The sequence below is a fragment of the Ostrinia nubilalis genome, chromosome Z (assembly GCF_963855985.1).
Source record: "Ostrinia nubilalis chromosome Z, ilOstNubi1.1, whole genome shotgun sequence".
NCBI lineage: Eukaryota > Metazoa > Arthropoda > Insecta > Lepidoptera > Crambidae > Ostrinia > Ostrinia nubilalis.
The window spans coordinates 16,849,379-16,867,902 of NC_087119.1; positions in this window are offsets into that span (position 1 = coordinate 16,849,379).

Here is an 18,524-nt window from a genome sequence, read left to right on the forward strand (position 1 = left end):
ATAACTAAACTACGAGGCGTATCCAAATGGTTTGTATATCAAACGATGCGTTATTTTTTCTGGAGTAACATATAATGTGCATAAGGTTATAGTGCTTAGAATATACCATAAAAAAGGTAGAAATACATATTGCCGCTTCATACATTGAAAGTCGGTTTCGTAAGAGTCCATTGTGGTTTTATTCCGGTAAAAAGTGCAAAAGTAATCATACAGCAATAGTGCATTGCAGCGTTGTGCGCTGATCTGAAGGATGTATGGCGAATACAGTAATAGCGGTTTGCTTGAATTTAATGATCGACTTGGAAAATGTACTGGTGAATGCTGTGTACATTATTATGTTCATATGGTCCGTACCGAAATGAGTACAAAGTTGAATATCTAGAGTGTTTCGTTAATATCTTTATATAAAGTAGTGGAATTCATTAGTACATAATGATAATATTATAATATTACACGCTTTTGCCCGCGGCTTTTTCGTAGTTTAGAAGTTATCAATAATTTTGTAACTTTTTTTCAATTTCATGACCTAGTAGGCTTTAAAAAAACTTATCTTTATTTCGGGTTGACTTATCTCAGATTTCTTTATTTTGACAATATCGCTATTAATTGCAAATGTTTGAAAAAAATATTCACCTTCCTATCTTTGATGCAAGATTCAAAATTTTTGCTAGAAACATAAAAAAAATGCTTTTAGCAGAACATTCTCAAAATTTCAACTTAAATGTTTAAATAATAAAAAATGAGAACTTTCATAGGTCTAAAATAATTTTAAAAACTGCGCAGTTTTCTGGACATTCATAATAATACAAAAAAAACATGTACTTAATAGGCCACTATTTTTGTAATCGCTCCACTAAAGTGGTAAGTCGCTAAATGTTTTTGACTTTCTTAAAGTGAATTAATATGGGCAATCTTCTAAGTTTACATTACGTAGAACAGATTTAGAGACAATAACTGAAAAGAACATGTTTTTATTCTCAGCAAGGAAGCTTTTGCCCTTTATCACACCTGGTGGAAACTGTGATCAGGCTCAAGGTAGAAGGAAACTTCAACTACAGAGAAACTATGGCTTCCTACCTCCAATGCCGAAACATATTGTTATTATAAATAAGCTTTAATGAACATAAACCAAATATCCCTCCTTCTTCTCTTCCTAAGTCCCCTTTATCTTCCTAAGTCTGTCGCCATAACAATAATGTTGACAGCATTACTGTGTTCCAGCAGTTGTCAGGTTCGTACACAGCATTGCTTAATGTAAATCCAATCAACATATTTTTATTGCATAGAAGAACACCATGAAGTATTATTACTTAAGAAAGTTTAAAGAAATTGTACAAGTAGGTAATGTTTATTGTGACTTGGTACACATAGTTTGTTTCGGGGAACAAAGCCGCAATGGCCGTTACTTGTAGAAGTTTGAAATAAAACTTTTAACATTGAACATGCCACGATTATTCTGGTAAATAAATTTCCGGGAATAACGATTCAATATCCATAGTGCTTTTGGTAAATCAGCCAGTTTCAAAGATAAAATTCTGAAAAAAAATCACAAGGTGTATAGGGACCCCCAGATTACGAAAATCGCTTAATCGGAAAACTGCTGCTATGGCTATTGCGGCTTTATTCCAGGCACCCATCGAAATTAACGTTTAAATAGCAAGTTGAAAGTAGAAGGATAAGTTTAGTCAATAGGTAGGTACTATCTACTTATGTTTTTTCATAGCAGACTAAGATTTCGTTTGACAACCGAATATAAGTAAAAAATCTAATAATAAACTTTTAGGTCAACTTTAAGTTCCGGATATTTTTATAGTCTATTGACTTCAATGACATTAATTAGGAATAATGATGAGGTAAGTAGGGTCGATACGCCAGATCTCGTCTATTTAGTGAGTTTGTAGATTTGAGGAATAAAAATAATATACAATTTTTCGTAATCATTTTGAACGAAAAATTGTTGTCATTATGCTCCCTTTAGTCTTTATAAGTATAGTATTAAACTTGCTCTAAACCATTAGAAGTTTTAATATCTTTGTAATATTAATAATAAAGAAAAAATGCATTCAAATCACTAATAATTAATAACAGCATGGAAATAAAAAAATATAGATAAAATCTTACTACCTAATTGGTATTCAAAATATTTAGGTATCACACTTAATAATTATAAACATTCATATTTTTAGTTTATTTCATTTTTTTAAATTTCAATAGCATGGCTCAATTTGCAATATGGTCTCTTCTCTAGGCACAATTTGCTTTTTAATATTATTTACAACGTCTGTACTCTGTATTTAAAAAAATTGTCGTGATAATGTGGACACAAATTGGCTATCACAAAGGGTAAGCTACATTTGGAGCGTGTATTAGCGTCCAGGAAAAGGCCTAAGTACTGAAAAAAATCTTTGTGTTCGATAAGTCATGTAAATAACGTTTTAAATAATATACAACATGCATTGTTTTGTATATTTTAATATCTTAGACCCAGTTAGATCAGACCGCGATCACTTCTGACGCAAAGTGGAAATTTCATTGTAGTAAATTCGCATCCACCTTATATTAAGTGTCATTTAATAAAGTACAATCACCGATATCATTATCCGTATTGTATGGTTCATGGTTAAGGCTTAGAGACTGCGGTAAATCCCAAACTAGACCTAAATATATTAAAAACTTACCTTGAAACGCGCACCTGCTCACGTGGGATTTATTTTTGGCAAAAACGGTAGCATGCTATAAGATTTTTTTAATGTGGGTTTACCTGTCATACATTCAGGGAATCATAGCAATAGCTTTCGTTCTAGAGTGATCCGTCATTTGGACGTGAACTGGACGGTGGACGCGAAAGGGCGTGTCGACCTGACGCAAAAATATTTCAGTTAATTTTAATTATTTTAAGCTTAATGGTAAGCCTAAAATAATTAAAATTAATTGTGCTTGTTATGAAGCATGGCTTTTGTTCTTTTATTTGTCTTTTTTTTTATTTTAAGTAAACGTACAGTTATCTGATCAAAAGCAATCATAATCTGCGATTATATTTGATTTTTCTAATAAATTTGTTACTATTTCATTGCAAAAGTGATAAAAATATGTTCTATTTTTATGTTTTGTTTTTTTTACTTAAACTTCATTCAAAATAATTAACTTAAATCCAATTTTTACACCTTAAATGTTTGTTTTTCTTTGGTGAATAACTTGACAAGTCGTCGGTAAACAACTTGACAAGTCTTTTTTTTAATAGATTAAGAAGATAATTTAATTAAATTCTTACGCCAATCGAAAGATACGCATCAAATTAGCTTATTTGAATCATAAAAATATCAATTATCATTAATTCAGATTTACCAGAGAACTCTAAACTTTAAAATCGCTCCCCTGAAAAGTACGCAAAAATGACATGTCAAGTTATTCCCGCGCGGTACGGAAATATCCTTGGACATTTACACTGCGCTTCTAGTCCCAAACTAAGCAAAGCTTGTACTATGGGTACTAGACAACGGATATAAACATATTAAATTATGTTCATGCACACAAATGTTTGTACTGTGCGGGAATCGAACCCGCTACCTCCGGAATAGTAGTCCGTTTCGAACCACTACACCAAACGGCCGACAACTTTGTTAATTTTAAATCTTGTACATAAATGTGTGTCAAGTATGGAGCCTACAAGTTTGCTTGTATATGTCAACGTGAAATTGTGAACTCTGTCAGTTTATAATATATCGCGTTAGATTGTAAACTAACAGTGGGTTAGGTTAGGTTAGATTGTAATTTAACTACGTCAGATTATAATCTGACGAAATTCACAATTTTACGGTGACATATACATTGGCGAGAAGCTACCAGCACTCTCTAAATATGTACATTAATTTGTCTGCATATTTAAAATACTATTTATTACCTTGCAAAAACCTAATTCCGGTAATTTCGGCTGGAGATAAAAAAAATACTAAAAATGAAGTCAAATAAAAGCTTGGAGAATAGATATTTTCATTAGTAGTATTCATTTGAAGTAATGTTTCAGGAGTCATAATAATTTTGATGATTTCCTCCAATGTATGACTTTAACATAGGTACATTATTTGTCAGAAATTTATTTGATATTATGTACTCTCATCTCATAATATTTTTATTTATAAAAAACTGCTAAGTTACAGTGCAGTATTCCCGATGCTTGTTAGGTCTAACATATTAAAATCTAGATGCGAATCAGGGCACCCCACTTCGTCAACGGCAGAGAGGCCAGGTAAGTGGCCTCGAGTAAGGGGGTCATGATAGAAATTTAGAGAGACGGGTAGATAAAGCGGTTCTTCGGGCAGGAGAAACATGGAAACAAAAATATGCATGTCTGTTTAGAGTAGTCCGGATAAGATAATTATTAAGGTATGGATGGTAATAAACAGAAAAAAGCAACGATACGAAAAATCAAAGATAAATCTTCAGGCAAGTAACATAATGATTAGACCTTTTGAAAAATATTTTTCCTCGCCTAGCAGATAAGTACTACCTACCATTACTTACCGTTACCATACTTTAGCCCATAATTTAACATTACACACAGTAAACAACCGCCACAAAGGGTTCTCCGAAAATAAAAACCTCTTTCTATTCCATAATTGGGATGATACTGGGTAATGAAGTCGAAATTCTTTTTAGTCCGTCAAGACAGACAATAAAAAATATTGGATACGTATTTTTAATTTTTTTCATAATCGAATCATTACAGTATTTATGTATTATATTGAGTCGCGTCACGCGACATTTCAACTTTATGTAGCACTGTTTATTATTTAATTATGAAATAAAATAAAATAAACTGTCTAATATTTTCTAATTATTTGTCTGACGGACTGTAACCGTAACTGAAATGATAACAAAAAAATATTTATTCGATTTTTAAAGACATCGTCATTAAAAAATTATGACATCGTCATAAACATCATGTTTACTAAAATAATAATGTCCTCACAAATCAAAACTAAGCTCGAAGCAAGTGACAAAACTGCAATAACCTGCGTTACACACACATGCATAACGTAAGCGACGTTATTGAACTTGAACTACATATTCCAAGTTTTACTTCAACGCAGATTTTAAAGAATTCTCGGAAATCTGTCTAGTCCACACCGGGTGACAGAGCGAGACATCTCAGGAGAGAAGAGTGCGATAAACAGCACGTGTTGACGGGGCTAGCGAAAGTGAAACCAACCCCCTACCCCTATGAACAAAACAAGTCCAATATATTGTTTACCTGCTCTCGCAGACTTGATCAATAACAGCGCTCTAAGCGCCATCTAGCTAATAACCTTCACACCACCACTCTCATTTTACACATGCGCATCAAACTGGATGTGGCAGAGTGATTTTCTCTTTATTTTAATTCATTAAAACTCTAATAAGATCTTAATTTAATTTATTTTCATCAATATAACCTCACTCATAGCAACTTTTTTCACTAAATTTTCTTCTAGTCGACAATGAAACAACTCTACAAAAGTATTGAAATCGGCTGGAACTAATTTTGAAGCTCCCGCCTAATTTGTGACGTTTCAAAACTTCCCCATAGATGGCGTTAGGTGCCCATACCCGCAAAGTTTATCTGCAAAAGCTGATGTCTCAATCTCAATGCCGGTGAACTTTCGACGCGTTGCTCCTAATACAATAATGAAAGTATGCTAGTATGCTGTCAAATACAAATCGAAACGTGTAGACATGGTAATTATTACTAGTTTAACACAATTATCAGAAAAAAAAAACTCAAAAATTTTAATGCTTTGTTCCGAAATGTTCGGCCACAAGATAATAAAATCAGATTTCGTTGCTATCCTGACACACCCATACCGATATGAGCTCATATTTTATCACTCTGCGCAAGCAACGCTCCAATCCAGGCTACCCCTCTATTTTCCTCTTGATTTGCCATTTTATTACTATAAGAATACTGCTCTTAGTGTCCCAAAATATCGTGTTATATGACGAAACAGGAAGACGTTTCATAATGAGCTAAAAATAAATGTTAAGGAAGAATTTTCCCTATAACCATGCCCTACATGGGCAATGTAAGCATTTTACTTTCCGTGATATGATAGGTTAGGCAGTACTTACCTATTTATTATTCTGTGGTTGGAGCCTAACATTTCATTTTCATATCTTTTTAAAACAATGATCAAAAACGGTTTGTAAATTCATTGATTAGAATAATAAGAACAACTACTACAAAAAACGACGCTGAAAAAGTATAAAACAAGATCTTCAGAATACTGAACTGAACAAAGTTGCTAATGTAGTTGCATAGTAATTTTCATGTTTGGAAAACCGCAGTCACACGTTGTCAAAGTGCTACGGTAGGTAGGTAGAGTCATTCGGGTCAAGAGCACGCACTTTTTTTTTGATGGCCTCCCAGACCTATAAAGAATTATATAATTGGCATGTTATGATATTAAATCTGTAGAATATTTAATAAATTTTCACTATTTAAGAAAAAATTCCATCAAGATTAATTAGTTTTAGCCCTACATAGACTTAACTGAAAACTTTTCCAATGCGTACTCTTGACCCGATGTGTGGGTAAAATTACGCAAGTCTTAGGGTAAAGTTACGCACGCGGGGTAAACGTACGCATTCAGATTTCTAAGAGAATAAATACAATTAAGATTGGCAATAAGTAATCAATATTTATTTAATCATTTTAAGAACTTTAACATTTAAAAAAATAAGAACTCTTTGTATTATAGGTACAGGATGGAATTTTGTAATGCCACCTGGAGGGAAAGCACTCTTAATATTGTAGATAGAAAATTTTACTCAAATAAAACATTCCTTAATTTTTTTAAACAAAGAGAACTCCATTCAAAGATTTTTGAAAATTTTACGAAAATTCACTATCATACCATAATTTTTTTTGTAAATAATTAAAATAAATTAAGATTTCATGGTTTTCCTTTTATTTAATTTAAGCAAGTTTGTTAGAGAGATTTCATCCATAAACTTAACCCTAACGATCGATGCAATAAAAATACAGGGTGTAATTTTTAACAAATTTTAGTTGGTTCGATTCCTCTACATTACTAAGAGTACTTTCCCTCCAGGTGGCATTACAAAATTCCACCCTGTATCTATTATAATGTGAATCTTGTCTTAAATTATTTATATTGGCAATAGTCACACTTTGAGATCAAAATAATTGACCTTCATTATTTGGTCATCTGAGATGAGATGAGGGTCCGCTGAGAGGCCTTCCTTATGTAATTTCTCGGCATTTTGGTGTAGGTATTCTGAAAGATTGAACAATTTTAGATATTTTTATTTCATTTGGGGTATAAGTGCGCAACGGGGGTAAACGTACGCGTGCGTACTATTAATCTCGTACTCTTACCCCAATCGGCAAATATACCAAATAATCAGTCACAACACACACGTTAAATACTTTTTACGAATATGATAAACTTAGATCAAAACTACATTAAATGAACAATAGAAATATAGTATACTTACTGGCACAGAGCTATCCATTTAACTACAGCACACTTTTCTGTGGCATCAAAATTAAACGAAATAAGCGTGCTACAAGTATTCGGCGACGTGTCGCGTCCAGTACTTAGATTGCGTCGGCGCGGCGCGTGGCCCCTAAACGTCGACAGTAGCGCCACTCTGTTTTACAAACACAGACCTCGGCTCCCCCACCCCTGTCGGAGATCGGACCACCGCGTACTTTTACCCACCGCGTGCTGTTACCCCGAATGACTCTATATGTAACGTGTGACTACGCCTATGTCATTTGTCGAATTCTGATAAGTAGTTTAGAAGTTACGAGGGAACCGATGAACATACATACATACATTGCCTGTCAAAATCATAACCCTCCTTTTGCTTTGCCGTAGTCGGGTAAAAATACTCGTCGTAAAATACAATCTGCTCAAAAATTAAAAAGGAGGTAGGAATGCCGCGGCATGCCGGTGTATTCCTTCTTGCTGAGCACTTAACCTAGCCATTTCGCAGAGAAAAAACTCCTTTTTCATTTTTGAACATGTATAAAAACTGTCTAGGAAAAAAAACATAGAGTGGAACATGGAAACTCCTCCTTTTTTGTCGGTTAATTAAAATGAATTTGTGGAATTAAACCATAACCCCCTTACTAATAAAAAGTTACACAGTTGTTGATCACTGTTTTAAAATGACATTTCCATACTAAACGTCACTTTAAAACACTGATCACCGAGCGTGTAAGTTTTATTAGTAAGGGGGTAATAATTCAATAAATTAATTTACTTCCGATTCTCTCAATCCCTATAAGTTTTTAATACATACTGAATATCTGATTATATTTGATTCGCTGAACACCCCTTGCAGCCTTACATATTACACAATAGTTCTTTGTGCAAAGCTTGGCAAAGGACTAAGCGCTTCCCCGGTACCGTAGAGCAAACATAATAATCCAAGGCTAAGCTTCTTAGACCTGTGGTTCCAATCCAGTAACATTTAGTGCTGCAAAATGAATACTGGCAAAAGTGCTGAAAGAGGACGATGTGATGGATGGATGAGATGCCATTAAAAAGGTAACATAAAAGAAGTTCAATATTACACATTTTGCAACTAACGCGTAGAAAATTTCCAGAAGTTTTCAACTATGTTTTCTGTGCGATGAAAAGACAGAAAATGAATCAGTCAGAACTTTGCCTTTTATAATACAGACTAGCCGTGCGCCCAGTGGGATTTCCCGTCCGCAACATCTCAGGAACTATCCAACTTATCTCAAATGTTTATATTTGCTTTCAACTTTATAAAATGGAGTAGCCACAGACACCTTATAAATTATATACTTCTTAAATTGTGACTTTTAATTCATTTAGGTATGTGTGCATCAAAATGCAAATTTCAGCTCGATCCGTCCAGTGCTGCAGTGGTTTGGGCTGTGCGTTGATAGATCACTATGTCAGTCAGTCAGTCACCTTTAAGTTATATATATATTTAGATACATACACTCGAAAAACATAACCCTCTTTCTGGCGCAGTCGGGTCGGTCTTTTTATCTATACTTATAATAAATCTGTAGAGAGGTCAATTCTGTACATGAAATATATTTTCAAAATAACTATCAGGGGGTGATTACTGATTAGTGATCGATACTGATGCCAAAAATGCAATCAGTAAAATTTTTGTCTGGCTGTATGTTCCTTATAGAAACAAAAACTACTCGACGGATTTTAACGAAACTTGGTACAATTATTCTTCATAATCCTGGGCAGGTTATAGTATACTTAGGAGCAGAGTATAGTGAAGAGAAATTTTGGGAAAACGGGAGAAGTTACTCAATTTTTTAAGCTTCCGTCGTGTGTGCAGCTTTAATGGTTAAATTTGGAAGGGACGTAGCTTAGGTACCGTAGAGGTGCACTAAGAAAGGAATTCCCGAAATTCCCACGGGAACGGGAATTAGCGGGAAAATCCTTTTGTATGAAACATCTAAACCGCTTAAGTGAGACGCTTGAAATTTGGCATGCATGGTACCTTAGTAAACTTAAAGCTTAGTTATAACAGGATATTGCAAAATTCCCACGGGAACGGGAGTTAGCGGGAAAAAACATTTGTATGAAAAAATCTAAGCCGCGTAAGATAGATGAAGGGGGTAAAACGGGATCCACGCGTACGAAGTTAGAGAGTTAGAGATAACCATCTCTAACTGTAGTATAGTACGTACAAACTAGTTTAGTTTCACGAAACATGATAATATTATGTAAATATGCAGTAAGTACAGACGTATAATAAATATAAATTAATAAATTACGTCATCGATTTTTTCAGATTTTAGACCCCCCCCCCCCCCCACTACAATCATCCTATCGTCATTTCTTAATGACCCCCCCCCCCTTCTCCCAAAATTGACGTCATTACCAGTTTGACAAAATTAAAACACTTGGTTATAGAATCACCTTTTTTTTTTAATAGATAGAGTGATTCTTAAGGAAGGTTTATATGTATAATACATGTAAGTACCACGGGCGAAGCCGGGGCGGGCAGCTAGTATTATATGTAATATTATTGTTAGAGTATTTTATCTGTAGTTATTATTGTATTTGTGTACATCTATGTTGCATTATGTATGTTTAATTGTTTATTATGAGTTATTTTAGTATTGTACGCTCCTTAGCCGCCTCTCACATTTGCAGTCTCACTTACTAGGTGTGCTGGAAGAAATTTCTTTTTAGAAATAATCTTTTTGTTTTTGTACGTGAACAATAAACTATAAATAAATAAATAAGAATGACGTCAATTTCGAAACACCCCCTCCCCCTATCTATCATTTACCGTCATTCGCAGACCAACCCCCCCCCCCTAATTTAGAATGACGTAATATAATATGGACGGCCCCATAGTCAATAGGTTTACTTACAACTCCCCGTAAACTGGCACAGGATGACTCGTATTATTCAAACTTGAAAAAGCACATCAAAATCAAAAGTCAAAACACAAAATGAATAGGTGAGTGTTGCTATTCAAAACGTATTAAGGAAAAATAACTGATATTCATTCAATATTACATTTGATTCATGTTAAAGTACTTACATAATTTGATAACACTGAACAAAATATATTTTATTGTCTCCATTCAATCGTTTATACAGGGCGTTAGGTAAATGGGTATATGAGCCGACACTAGCCCATGTTAACATGGGCATATAAATGGTATGGTGAAGTCAGAAAATTGATATCTTTATTTTAATTATTTTAATTTTCATACAAATCAGATTTTATAAAATTTATTTTGTATGAAAATTTAAAAAATTAAAATCATGATATCTTTCTGACTTCACCATACCATTTATATGCCCAAGTTAACATGGGCTAGTGTCGGCTCACATACCCATTTACCTAACACCCTGTATATAAAAACAATATTTTTTTCTAATTAAAAATAATTTACACTTAAATTCATAGGATTTCTAGCATTGAGTTGGAAGTCAAGTTCTGAACATACCTACCTACATCATCCCGATCATCATCAGGTCATATTATTATTCTAGTCTTCACTCCTATTCAATGGTTTTTCGCGGACTAGTGCATAACAACAAAGCAATACGGATCGAACAAAGAATAATAAGAAAGTTCACGCGGCCATTGAATTTCTTTAATATTCTTGAGATAAAGAGAGAAGAAGAAAAGCGCTATATTGTTGAAAATAATGAATTAAATGAACCACAGAAGATACCTACAACATCGAGGTTGCTTAAAAATGAAATTGAATGTTAGCATAGGTACATATTTTGAAGTTGACTTTTATTTTACGATAAGTAGGGTAATTGCGCCGGTTTTCCGTCCAGCTCCTGTTTTCGTCCATTTGACCGACTTGCCACAAACAAATACGGAAAATTTGAATACAAACCTAACTTTCCGTGCAAGTTTGGACTTGTTACAATCTATAATACAGGTGAATGGAAAACGTCGTCAAGTTAGAAATGCCGGTAGGGAACTTTCATGGTATGTTTAATTACTGTTTTAGCTACTTTACGTAATGTTTTTGGCACGTATGTCTAATTATTAGCATAATAAACACTATTTTAAGGGTTTATTAAAGTTTTTGTATAGAAATCATAGATAATTAAGTGGACTAATACTAGCATAACAATTTTGCAAGATTTTGGTTTTCGTCCACGTGGACGGAAACCCTGACACCTAGTTAATATTTTTAAATATCATTTTACTTCATTGGACCTACAAAATACAATGTTTTTTCTTCCATATGATCTTTATTGCTATTACATTAAACATTTTAGTTTACGTCCACTTTTTAACAGTGATGAACCCATAATAACCGTTAAAAAGATGTGGACGAAAACAAAACAGCTTTAAACGTTGTTGTGTTTTCGTCCATGACGTCATGAGCAAGCACTGGGGTGGACGAAAACCAAAATTAGCTATTCCTGTAGATTAGTTTTCGTCCATTTGTCCTTCGACCTATTGCAATATTTTCCTAAATTTAGGTAAGAAACTTATTTATATCTTTTTGATATCATTTGAAAGCTAACAAAATTACCTTTCAAATGATATACCACAATGCATAGTTACTGTATTGTAGAATTGGTTTTAACTCAATAATGCAACTGCACTCTTTATTCTACACAGTGGTCGAAAACTAGCTTACACTAGGACGAAAACCAATTTTTTTGGACGAAAACTAGCGAAATCGCCTCTTTTGCATAAAATATTTTTTATAAAAAAAACCGTGATATGTACTTATTCTTATGTAATATTAACGTAAAGTAGACTATATAAGGACTAAAACGACATATGATACATATATGTAAGGGTGTTTCAAGATATATATTTCGCATCACAAAGCTGGCAATTCAACGCGTCGCACGAGGCAAACTCGCTTGCTTCATGTCCCGCACCATCGCACTAACTATGGACGGAACTCCATTTTCGCTAGAATACCACGCACTTATAATGATAAGTTCAATCATATTGACATTTTCGTTGGCTCCAAACATAAATTTCAAAATAATATTAAACAATGTTTTAATAATGGTGAGGAATGAGGGAGATATTGGGTTGTGCATTGCGTGGGTATAATGTTTATATTTTAGTGGTGTTGGGTGGTCTTTATGTGTGAGCAAGACTGGTTGTGTTCGGCGCTGTCCATGCAAGAATTATCTTCAGCACATTGGCAGCGCACAATACAGCCATTAAGGATACAAAAAAAAAAAACTTGCGGTTTGCATGGTGCAGTGTGTGATGGATCATTATTTAAATTACATAATGTTTTAGCTTCCCTTCAGTAGGATATTTAAATTCATAATGGTTGTCACTCGAGAAGGTATGTAGAAATGTTTAATGTTGGATAGTCATAATTGGCCTACAAAATCTACTAAAAAACATTGTTATTACAGATTGATATTGTGCTGTGTACTATCCTTAAATAAATAAATAAATAAATAAATAAACTCCGCTAATTGGACGAGAACCAACGTACTTACCCTAATCAAGCATTTTCTTGCTAAAATATACGCGCATTTTATTTCAGTTGATCAAAATTTCCAGCTACTGAAGTTCCGGATAGTTCTGGAATGATTCATCGAGTAGAACTGTGTAACTTTTATTCCTATAGCAAAAAACAAAATCGGATAACTGTACAATGCGGAACAACAACGTTCAGAAACGGAGCCTAAAATACGAGTACATAGCAATAACGTTAATACGAGTATGTTCAAATAATAATGTAGCCTACTAGTCAGTTTGTGGCTGTACCTTGTGCAGTGCCGTGAACTATTATTGTGAATCTCTCTGTGGGAGGTATAATTGTAATCGAATATTGTGAGTAACTACTGTAACGACCAAAATGCTTGTTGCTGGTAGATTGATATTGCAGAGAAGATATTCTGTTACTAATTTCGTACCTAGTTCGGTGTCGTGCATTAGGTAACGATGTTAAATTGTTTCCGTGTATGATAATTATGGTTATGGAGTTAGGAGGATTTATGATAAATATGGAATTATTACAACTTGTATTTTCTTTTACTTTAGAATTATTCTTTAGGGGAATATTTATTTACTGGGATTGTGACATGTTATTCCATGTTGGCAGCATTTAACATAATTGAATTTAATTATTTAAAAACAAAGCATACTACTTAAATACTAATAACGAATACCAAAATCGAGATAAAATGACAATCGTTAAACTAAATATTCACGCTAATGTCTACATACTCGTAGATGCTGATGTAATTTAGTAGCATGTGTCAGTTTGTTTACCATTTCCGAGAGAAAACTTATTTATTTACGCTTAAAAAATCTAATAAAACGATTCTGTGAACAGTGGCACAGCAAAGGCAGACTCCACCGTTTTCCAGGAAAGGCTCCGCGAGCGACGGTTTATTTTCTCTATTATACCTAGTAGTTGTAACCTTGATATTGGAGGCAGCAGCATTTATTGCAGGAGCGTTGAAAATACAAATGCATTCTTTATTGCCCGCGAGCGAATGTAAAGGTCAAGTTCAAAAGTCAGTCAATTTAACTCCGCGATATTGTGTAAATTTAATATGAACGCTTATCCAAATATTTACGTTTCACTACAATGCCTTTCTGACCTGGTATTACATTTTGCCCGAATTATTACAGTATATCGTAAAGGTAGCAGGGAAGCGCTGGACGCAGGCCGCTACCAATCGATCAACATGGAAAGCATTGGGGGAGGCCTATGTTCAGCAGTGGACGTCCTGTGGCTGAAATGATGATGATGATGATGATGATTACAGTATAACTTACTGTCTATAAACAGCGTTGAAATGATAATGCGGCTGAATAATAATCGAACTGATCATCGCAAAAGCAAATAGGAAAGATCTATTCGTAATTTAACTCGTATGTACATAGAGTCAAAACTACTATCTTGGCATTTACCCTGAATTGAGAAAGAGCCAAGATGCCGGCTAATGTTATACGTGTTTTCATTAGTAGAGTCTAAGCTTGCATTTTTGCTATACAGACAGACAGGTGTGGCAGTAGACTCTTATGTAGCTCTTAACTCTCCTGTATTTATTTTATCAACTGAGGAGTCAGGTACTTAAAAAACTAAAGGAAAGGCGAAAACGTCGACGAATACTTTACGAAATTCAGGTAATATAAAATAATTTGCAGAATTATTACTACCTACTCTTCTGCAAATCAGTTTATTTCTATTATCTGCTATCTTACCTTTGGTTTGATTGTACGAGTAGCTTAAGCTGCTTCAGCAACGCTTGGATCATTATTTCGCTTCAAATAAAACAATAAAACAGATCATATAATTTATTGGATCACAGAACTAAATTTCGTACAATGTAGCTACATGTTTAAAGTTATTCAGTTTGAGCAACATCATTAACCACACCAATACCATAAAATTTAGCTTGCATCGAGAAACATAGGGAGAAATGTAATTATAAACTTTACTAATTTGAAGATAGATACAACTAAATATCAAATCATGATCTGTACTAAAATTGAAAAGTTCGTCTTAGAAAGAAATTTAACTGTTGAGAGGTATCTACTTAGAACAGTGGGAGTAAAGCTCTGTAAATAGAGCACAACATGAAAAAAGATAAAAGAAATTTAGTTTTTCAAGACTTTAGCGGAGCCAGAATTGAAGAGCTTATTATTATTAAAAAATAGGTTTGCAATACTCTTTTTGTTTTCAGTATCAGGTACCTTCTAGTTAAAGCTATTACGGTTATTTATAACATGCTATAACCGCTAAAATCATATTAATTCTTTTAAAAACTAATTTTTGTTTTTTAATAGTGAAATTTTCTTTTCATAAAAACCATTTTGAAGCACGTTTAAATAATTTTACATAATAAAGTATTATTGTACAAAATTGTCTCAACGATAAAGACCCCACAGACGACTGATGAATAATGCTTTTCAAAATTCTGATAACAAGTAAAGTAACTCATACAGCAACTTTAATAAATGGAATGGTAAACTTAGACCTCAAGTGAAAGACCATAGCCACACATAGAATTTTGCTCTGTGAAAGATACCTAAGTTAAATCTTCAATAATAACTCAATCTATTTGTGAAAACTTTATGAAATTTATAGCGAACACACAGACAGGACTTTATTTTAATGCAGAAATGCGATAAGAAAAGATGGCACCGGATGGCAAAAAAATATACAATGAAAATAAAACCATTAAATAAATTAAAGTTTATCAAATACTTCGTGATTGAATGGCACCAGACAGGGTCAACGCTCGGCCGGCTGAACGCTGTCTGCGGGAACCAGCAGTGTTGCCAGAAGGTTACTTTTGTAACCTTTTAGGTTACTTTTGAACTGCATTGGTTACTTTTAGGTTACACTAATGAAAAGGTTACTTTTAGGTGATTTTTCAGAAATTGTAGAATTAACTTTTACAGGTTATTCAGTAAAAATATTAATAGTGACAATTTAAAAATTATGTCATAAACTGCATTTAAACATGAATTTGATTTATTATTTGTTAAAGACAATGAGTTTTAGCAAATGTTTTTTTGATAATAAAACGCAAATCCATGAAACGGTTTTATACGACCGGTCACTTTTCGGTCTTCATGGAATGATGGTCAAAATTTCGAATTTAGGTAAACATGAACCATCCATGAACAACCTTAAACAATCGCTCCGCACCCCCCCCCCCCCCCCCCCCCCCCGTATGAAGGTTACTTTTTATTCAAAACGGTTACATTTTTTTATATTTCTGGTCATTTCTGACAAGACCCGACTGGCAACACTGGGAGCCAGCGACGCGACTCAGTTGCCCGTCAGATTCGACGCGAGCGCACGCTTGTTCGCGTAAAGGACTGGCGATGGCGCGTTAAACTATTCACGATCGAGTAAGGGTTACTCGCTTCTCTAACATTATTGATTGTGATGTTCACTTACTCGCTTGTCTTTCAGCGTCTATTCTCACATTGTGATTTGTCAACTACAAAAGTAAATTAACTAAACCTTTTATTTCTTTACAGTAGATGTATCCAGTAACACTGGAAATGACAAATGAAAATGCCTTGCACATAATAAAAAAAATATCACAGCTTACATTCATTTCAAAATATGAATGAATGTTATTAAAATTTCTTAGCGAATCGCTTCTCAAACTATAAATAAACAACTAAAAAAAATGAATAAATGTATGTAGTTTTATCCTTTCCTCGCCTGAAAAGCCGTCACCAATAAGGCGTTGTAGATTATTTTCATTCATGAAATTTTGCTTTTACGTCCGATTTCAGATGAATGTTTTTAAAAACATTTTATTTATTCATTTTGATGTATTAAAGGGTTTTTTAAATGTGTTCGTAACGATATTTTTCTGGTTTAATGTAGTCTTGAACGGTGTTTACACTTTTCAATCAGGATTAATTATCTATAATAATCGGGATTTTACAAACTGATTATTAATATTGATTTATAAACGCCGCATGTGGAGTCTTTTATGACAATTTGCAAACAAAAGTCTCGTAAAAAATACATGATTAATTCAATGCCTTTATTTCTCTAGGCAGATATTTTTGAGAAGTTATTTTGTTGTTTAGAGAGAGTAGTTTACATCGCGTTTCTGAGTAGTTAGAACATCATACAAGTACACATTGTGAAGATACTAGTCGTTGAGTACGCTTGAACATTTACAAACAGCTACAAATTATTTTAGGTTCATTTCAACAATATCCAATCATTCCAATTCGGTGGGGTTAAAAATGCGTAAACATAGTACGTAGGAAAGTATTCTAATCAGATATTGATATTTCGTCGTGTCGACGATAAAGTTTCAAGTGAGATATTAATAACTAAAGCGTTTTTCGCTAACCTAGACAACTCGATCGGTCCGTGGTGTACAACGTCTGACTTGGGTAGTTGGGTATAATAGGTTTTAAAGTACAATATAATAGGTATACCTACTGAACAAAATATGTGTAAATTACAAGAAACTTAGGTCCATGATTAAAAGCGAATCGGATTATTCAGAGCTACTCATATTTTCTAAACTTTTAATGCTGAGAATATACGAATGAGTAATTAACGTATTAGTTTCAGATTGCCTAGTTAAAAAATATAACAAATCAATCAGGGAATACGTTAACTAGATAGCGATAGCGCAAAATAAAAATTAGAATTTTATTACAGGGAAAATTGTTGACAGAAAGGATACCTAGATTTTTCTAGAATTCCACATTTATTTTCTACTTTTTTTTTCTTCCAACAGCGTTGCTTAGCCAGCTACATTTAAGATGATATGACAAAACATAGCACATAAACCATTTATAAAGCGAATATAAAAGTTTTACAGCCTCAAAATTTGGCACTTCATGAGTATTCAAGTAAATCACAATTTAGTAACGTGCATTTTCATAAACTTCCCAAAACTATGTCTTAAAATCTCGTGTGCTTTTTGCAGGCCTAAAACTTTAATAAATAGCAAATTAATTATACAATTTAAAACCTATTTATATTCTAACGGACAACGGCATATTTATTTAAGGTACACGGACATTTATTTCAGCAAATGACAGGGAAAATCTACACATTTAAATTCTGTAAATTTATTTAGATAAATTAAATATATATTTCTCTGGACTAACTCTACGTTGAATTGCATTATTCGTCTTTTATTTTTGTCTAATAGAAATGCTTTCATCGTTGAGTGCAGTGTCTAAACTGTATTTTTTTGTGTAAGTAGCGTTTCTAATCATGAAAACGTGATATATAATAACATTATTAAACTCCGTCTGACGTCTAAATATGAATAAATTATTTTTAGTTCTCTATAAATGGATTTACTCACATAATATAATTTATTTAATTATTCTAACTTTTATTAAAATGTGATTTAGAATTTGGTTTCACGCAGGGGGTTTCCGGGCAGCCCACGGGTATAGATTTATATAAAATGTTTTGGTTCCGATTGAAGCCCTCTGGTGACATTGCTGCCTCCGAATCCCGAGCCTCGCCCGCGTGCGCAGGCGCACGTCACGTGACCGCCCCGCGCAAGAGCCGCAGTGGACCGTGCGCC